Source organism: Sarcophilus harrisii, chromosome 3, assembly GCF_902635505.1.
Source record: "Sarcophilus harrisii chromosome 3, mSarHar1.11, whole genome shotgun sequence".
NCBI classification, from domain to species: domain Eukaryota; kingdom Metazoa; phylum Chordata; class Mammalia; order Dasyuromorphia; family Dasyuridae; genus Sarcophilus; species Sarcophilus harrisii.
Genome location: NC_045428.1, coordinates 241142837 through 241151207, shown reverse-complemented (window position 1 = coordinate 241151207; position 8371 = coordinate 241142837).

Below are 8371 nucleotides of genomic sequence, written 5' to 3'. Positions count from 1 at the left end.
TTTGCTTAAGGTCAAACAAAAAGTCAGTGGTAGAATTAGGATTTGATATGAGGTCTTTTGACTCCCAATTTAGTGTTTCCATTGTATATTATAGAGTGGGCTCCTGATTCTAGACATTTCAGAAGTCTCTTCTAGCTTAAAGATTCCATGATTCTATGATTTTTTTAATTAAATAGGACAACACAGCCATACCTTTTTCAGAGACATAAATTCATGGTTTACACATGGGTTCACAAAGTCCCATGGGTAAAAAATCAGTTACAGCACTTTTCCATTCCCTAAGGCTGAAAGGTAGATGTATCTAGGGAAATATGAACCTAGAAGCTGTGCTTAATTTAGCTAGAGTGGGTTGGTTTTTTTAGATTCCATCCAAAGTATGAACAGACCATTAACCACCTCAAATTGTTTGGCAAACCTCCAACTTTATGTGAGCTGAAACTGCTCACTTGACTAAAAACATTAAGTGACTGATGATTCACCTCTATTAAATATTTGTGCCCCTATATTTAACACATATATGAACATTTTTTCATTGAACTGCTTCCTCTCCTTCATTCCCTAGAGATTCCAGTCAGCAATGCCTCTGCAAGTAAAAAGACTTCATGACTATCAAGACTTATCTCTTGAGTTTCTACTTTTCTGGATAAAGTCTTGAGATAAAAAGGGATTTCCTCCCCCATTACTCATTCCCCAGAAAAGTACTTTTCTACTGCTCAATAGGTCTGTCAATGCAGTTCTGGTGTTTTTATAAAACTTTCCCCATAGTTACATATTTAAGCCTATTCGAATTTAAGTTAACACTGTCCTTGGCCTATAAGAGTTAGGTTGGTGTTTGCAGTTATAATTGTTTCCCTGTTCTGCTACTACCAGCTCAAAAAGAAAATATCCTTGGATTTCTCAGATCCACCAAAAAAAAAAGTTAGGAATCTATTCATAAAAGGATGAAAGAAAATGAGCTAAACTGAATACAGCTCTAACAAAACCAGTAGATCCTTTTTTTCTTTTTATAGTTCCATGCTCAAGAGTCACATAGGATCACAGAAACATAGAATTATAAAATTAGGCAATATCTTTAAAGATAAAAGGATTGTTATAGGTTATTAGTTCTACCTTTCCCTTTTACAGATAAAGAACTGATCCTTGGGAAAGATAAATGATTTGCCCAGTATCACACAGGTAATATGTAACAAAGGTAGATTTTGAACCTTCTGACTCCAAATCCAGCACATTGTCCATATACTGAGAGAGGAAAGGGGGACTTGTTTAAATTTTTTTAACCTTAAAGTTCTCAGTGTGGTTCAGAGAAGTTTCAGGGTGCTCTCTTCTGTCTTCCTTCTCTGGCTGATAAACTATATTCCAATTCCTCTTTCTCTCTGAACAACCATAGATCCTGTGGCACCTATCCACGAATGCCTCCTTTCACTTGGCAAAAAGATAGGGCATAATGAAGACTAAACATTACATACATTCACAAATGAGATCATATATTGGTCATTCATTGGTTGAAGATAGCTATAGGATCTTTCCTGCTCATAAATAGACAAATATACTCATAACTTAAGGGAAAACTCCATAAATCTTAAATTTTCCTTCATGTTCTAGGACTATATATTCTCTCTCTCTCTCTCTCTCTCTCTCTCTTCTCTAATCTCTAAGTATCATATACTTCTAACTTTCTCATATCTCTCTCTCTGCAGGTAAGAAGTTTAGTACATTTAAAAAAGATTAATCATATATAAGCATAACTTTAAAACTCTTAATATAGTACTTATTGGATAAAGTCATACTATCAAATAGAACTAATAGATCAATCATTAGTATAAAGACATAATATTAGTATATTCTTAAGCTTTTATCTAATACTGACAAAACTGATCAACATTGAAACTATAGATCATATTATGAAAGAAAATCATTAAAATATTCACTTATCATGTCACATATTACATAAGAACTAAAGAAAAATTCCATTAATACAAAGTATTCATTGGAAACAATTTGATTATAGAAAGAAAAAGTCAAACAAGCTCACTTGATTGGATCTAGAGTCCATAGCTACTATTTATTCTCACTTAAAGAATACCTAAGCAATAGAAAGTTCCAATTTAAATAGTGCAAGTATATTGACATTTGAGAAAATACAAATTGAAAAAACAAATGAAAGATCAGCTATCAATAATTGATATGAGGCAGATGGAGAGCAGTGAGAGAATAATGGTAGACAAATAATAACCTTGCTCTTTACTTTGACAGAAAAGTGAGGACATTAAGAGAATAACAGATTTGTTTTAAACTGATTTTTGTTAAATCAAGGATCAATCTGAGAAAATAATCTAAAATTGACAACAAAACAAATGAAAAGATCAGTATAATAAAACTGAATGATGAGGTGAGGAGTGGAGAGAGAGCCAGGTGGAGAGGAAGAAGATAATGGTACCAGACAAAAAATAATGAAACCTGCCTCCTTATTCGTGACAGAGAAAGGGAGGGACTATGTAAATGAGGTCAACATGTTGGTCATTTTTTGCAAAGCTGATTTTGTTTTTTGTTATAATCAAGGGCTCAATTCTGGAGAGTAGAGCAATATATCTAGAAGTAATTGTGATGTAAAAACAAAGAGGCCATGTGAGAAATACTGACCTTGTGAATGGATATGATAAGGAATGGGCAAATGACATGAACAATGTAATGGGATGGGATCCAGTACAGATAAGTCTGAGTTTTGTTTCTTTATCACAAAAATTGGTTCCACAATTAAATATTAATGTGATAATAATTAAGGTATAGTCTTTGTAACCCAAAATATGGGTCCCCAAAGAAAGGAATATTCTATATACAAAGTACTTTAAGGGGCCCCATCAACTCAAAACTATACCTCAGAAATTTCATCAATATACTAACCTTTTCAAGTCATAATTAGTTCAAAGCAGCTTTTTTTAAAAGTTCAAAGGAAATAGCATAATAAGAGAAGTTGCAATTCAGGCTACCCTGTATACATAGGGAAAGTGACCAGAGGTAAGGGGAAAATGGAGAGGAACGTATGAAGGGAACAGGTATAAAGGACGCAGTTGTGGAAAGGCACAAGTATAGAGAGGCATTTAATCAAGAAAAACACACAGAGGAATGGCCTGGTAGGGAACATTTCTAGCCAAGATATATGCATGAAGAGATCAACATGTGTAGGATCATGAATGTCTTCTGAAGATACTATCACACTGCTACCCACCAATCTTAAATAGTTTGTGGTGTCTGCTGGATTGGTAGACCCAACCAAGCATTGCTCTCTGCTATTTTCATGAGAAACTCCACAAACTCTATCAGCTGTGTAGTTGCTGCTGGTAACTAACAGGTGTATCTCTACTTGTCACATAGGTGCAAAGATCTCTCTTATTTCTGGCTCTGGTTGCAGTTGGAGCCCTTTGCTGAATAGCTTACTTTTTCTGATGGTTTAAATAGGTTCTGCCATAGCTGTTTTGATTGAAATCTCTAAAGCTTTCCTTGCTATTGATCTTTTAGAAAGCAAAAGTTTTTCAATACCCAACCATTGAATAAAGGGGGAAAAATCTTCTTAGGGAAAAGTTCTTTCCAGGTTTTTTATCCTTGTAATGAGGAATCTGTTTCTCAGAGATTTGGTTGAAATATATTTTCCTTTCAAGAAGGAGATTCATTGGGAAATGGCAACAAGCTGTGGTATATTATTGTGATGGAATAGTATTGTTTTAAAAATTGATCTTAGAAAATTAAGCAAATATTTGCACAAAATAATGAAGAGGGAAATGAACAAAACCAAGAGAACATTATGTGCAGTGACAGCAATATTGTTTTAAGAATGACTTTGAGCAAATAAGTCATTTTAACCATTAAAAATACCCATATATTATAAATAGTTAATAAATTGAAAATGAAAGACATATGAAAAAAGATGCTATCTGCACCAGTAGAAAGATATGATAAATAGAAGTATTTATAGAATAATTTTACATATACATGCCATGTATAAATATATGTGTGTGTTAGACATGTGTGTATGTTTGTGTGTGTATGTATTAGACAAAAAGTTGATCTGGGATCAGTAGACACAAATTTGTGTGTCTAATGAGCTCAGACCAACTTCTCTGGAACACAAGACCAGAGTCCCTCTCAGCTAATTAGTATCCTTAAATTTATTTCTATTTTTAACTCCATTAACTAATTTTAAATAGGTAGATATGAATATATGCATAATAGATATACATGTATGTACATATGTGGGCATGTGTATATGGTATCTTTCTCTAGCTTAGACCAAAAAGATCTGTGTAATTTGTTGCTTAGTTTTCAATTTCAGTTTCTATCCCTTCAAATTCATTTCAGGAAAGTCTCACAAAAAAGACCCCACAGAGCTATGTGGGTCTGACCCCTTACAATATTTTGCATACACTTTTCATATTGCATATTGCTAAGAAATGGAGTTACATATCTAAACAAGAACAAATGTTCCCAGAGAGCAAGTTATTTGTCTACTTCACATCAAATCACATCCCTAACATTTCATAAGTAATTATACTCTTCAGGTTTGAGTTCACCCTGCAAAGGTAATTCATAACAGAATGGAAGGATTAAAATTATCTCATTTACAATAAAAAGATACTGAGGCAGAGCTCTGAGTCAATGGAACTTTTTTAAAGAGTCTATGGTCTCATTTAATAAAATGGATCTCAGCTCTTCCTCACAATCTGAGAAACCTGTTCCTGATGTTCAGGAACAGCTAAACCAAATACAGAATAATTCCATTAATTGACATGAGATACATAAGCTAAAAATAAACAAAATAATATGTCAACAGGGTTACAGTTGGGTGAAGCAAGGAATATCTCTACACAACATAGACAGGCTTCTCCTTAAGTTAGGAGGAAATGGTATAAGTTATCACAGTCAGTGACTTATGTGATCATAAGATGGTCACCTGCTCCTATTGAGATGAGAGATTGATCCAGAGTACAAAAATATTTGGGGAAACTTTCCATGCAATTGTCACCTCTGCCACACTGGGCTTGACAAGGAAAATAAGGGAGTTAACTTCCTTTAATTAAGCAAGTAAACTTAGAATCTGCAACTCACAGCTGTGGGACCTTATGTATAAAACTTTAAGATGACTTTACCAAATTGACCAATAATGATTGGAATAGAATAGGAATCCAAATGAATTTCTCATAGGAATTAGGGTACCTGCTGAGACAAATCCAAGGACTATATGAACATAATTATGAAACATTTTTCATAAAAATAAAAACAAATCTAAACAATTGGAGAAATAGTAATTATTCATGGATAGGCTGAGTCCATGTGAAAAATGACAATTCCTCCTAAATACTTATTCAGTGCCATATCAAACTACCCCAAAAATGGTTTTATACAGCTAGGAAAAATAATAAAATTTATCTGGAAGAATAAAAGGTCAGGAATATCAATGAAAAACATGGAAGAAGTTAGCCTAATAGTGCTAGATTTTAAATTATTTTACAAAGTGATAATTATCAAAAATCATCTGGTACTGGCTAAGGATAGAATAGTGGATGAGTGGAGTAATTAGATAATAATGAGGTAGTAAATTAGATAGTAAACATATCAGTAAATGACCATTAGTAATCTATTGTTTGATAAACCCCAAGAAAGAACTTTCCCCATTGGTCTACATCATATCTATCAGTTTAACTAACATAACAGAAAAAGAAAATGATAAATGCTAGAGGAAATGTGGAAAGATGGAGACACTAATTGAATATTGCTAGAATTGTGAAATGATCCAACCATTCTAGAGAAAAAGGCTATAAAACTGTATATACCTGTTATATAACATTACTACTACTAGGTCTGAATCCCAAAGAGATGAAAGAAAAATTAAAAGAACCCATATGTACAAAAAATATTTATAGTAGTTCTTGTTAGGTTGACAAACAATTAGAAATTGAATAGAGGCTCATCAATTGGAGAAGCTGAACAAATTGTGAAATATGATTGTGTTAGGACACTATTTATTGTACTATAATAAATATATTTAGATACTTTCAGAAAAAAAACCTGGGAAGACTTATATAAAATTATGTGATGTGAAGTTAGTAGAACCAAGAGAACATTGTACATAGTTACAGTAATATTGTAATAATGTTCAACCATGAAAAACTTAGCTATTCTGAGCTATACAATAATCCAAGACAATTACAAAAGACCTATGATAAAAGAATTCTGAATGCAGATTGAAGCATATTTTTTTTCATTTCATTTATTTTTCTTGCTTTTTTACAACATAACTAATAAGAGAAACAATAACCACATTGAAAGTTTTATGTGATGGTCTTAGAATCAAAAATAAATGGATTCAAGTCCCACTACCAACATTTATTTTGACCATGGGCAACTCATTTAACCTCTATGAACTTTAATTTTTTCAACTATAAAATGACCATTTTAATACCTGTAGAATCTACTGCACAGAGTTTTTATGATGCTTAAATGACAATATGTTTACAAATCAATTTGCAAACTTTAAAATATTATTTTTATTTCAGTTGTATAAAAATGTGAAAGAGACACAATTTTGTTAGATTTTTAATAGATGGTTTAAAATAGATCAATTTTTAACCAGTTACATTCTCGGTTATTCAAATAGGAAAATGTCCAACTACATTTCAGTCAGATACTTCATTAGAAAGATTCATCATATGAATCATTTATCCACATAAGCTGTTTTTGAATGAAATAACAACTACATAATAGAAATAGTCACAATGGGGCAGAAGGGGAGCAAATTATTTATTCCTGAATCATCCAAGAAGTTCTTGGCAAAATCAAGAATCAAGCCTCCATTTTAAAATTCATTCCAGTTTGATATTCTGTCCAATAGATAAAGGAGTGGTTCTTAATCTTCTGTAACAGACTTCAGCCTATTTTTCTGATACGTTGGTTCATGTGTGTCCTTGGTACCACATCCATCACACTTTGCTTTCTTCAGTGAGTCAGAGGGGCTATTCTTTGACCTAACCCTTTAGGGATAGCATCTGGTTCCAGAACTTGGATCCATACATACAAACAGGATATAGACATAAGAGCTGACTGGATAAACTGAACAATGCCCAGTGGGAACACTCAAAAGCATATTCATCAAAGTCAAGCAACAAAGTAAATTGAACTGGTTCATTAATTAGGAAAATTCTCTCACCAAATGACATGTTGTTAGCTATGCAGAGACTTAACACATATTCCTATGTGGATCTGGTTCAAAAAGTAGCACTTAGCTTTGAACTAGAGATTTCTTTTTCCTCTACTTCCAAAGGAAAAAAAAACTTTTATATTTACCCACACACGTAATTATACATACTCATAAAGTATGTGTGTAGGTGCAGGTGAGTGGATGCAGAATGTCTTTATAAAGGAAAATTCATGGTGCTTAGATTTGTTTTAAGTACTGAGGGAAAGAAGAAAATAAAATTGACATCACATACACAAATATCCCAGACTCCTGAAGTAAATAGATAGTGATTTTTTTTACAAGACTTGCTATCCAGATTTCTCTATGAATAGGTGAGCTAAAGAACATACACTAAAGCAACCTGAGCTATTCAGTTCTTTATTTAAGATGTTAAATAGGCAGATGAAGATAAGAGACAGTAATCAAGAAAGTTATAACTAGATAAATAGATCTGAGAGTTGCAAGCAAGAAACTTCTTAATAGTGAATGAAGACATAAAGAGGATAAGAGAAAAGAAAAGAAATAAACTAGAATCTAAGGGAATATATAACAATTGAGAAATGGCTGAACAAATTGTGGTATGTAAATATTGTTGTACAATATTCTAATGAGAAAATGACAAATGACATTACTTCAGAGACTCAGGTGAATCTTAGAGTGAATAAATAGACCTAGCCAAATAATTTCTACAGTAATAGGAACATTATATAAACGATCAACTTTCAAAGAACTGATCACTTCAATGATCAACTGTCTTCAGAGGACCTAAGCACCTATTTCTTAGCTCCTAATGGAGATGTAATGAATTCAAATTTTAAAAGAAAACATATACTTTATGGCCAATTTGTAGATATATTATAGTTGACTGTGCTTAGTGTTACAATTCTTTTCTTAGTGTTTAATAAAGAGATCGAGGAAAGATAGCAATAGAGATGGCAAAAATTAAAATTAAAAAGAGGACAATTGAAGCATTTTTAAGAAGTGCACAAAACAGAACATGAACTTTAGGAAAAATACAATCAAGAAGGAAAATTTAAAAGTAATAGATGGGATTTATTTATTTATTTGCAAAAGCAAGTAGAGTGAAATATACATATACAATCTTTTTACAAATTCTACTCTCTATATAAAAATGTTCTATAT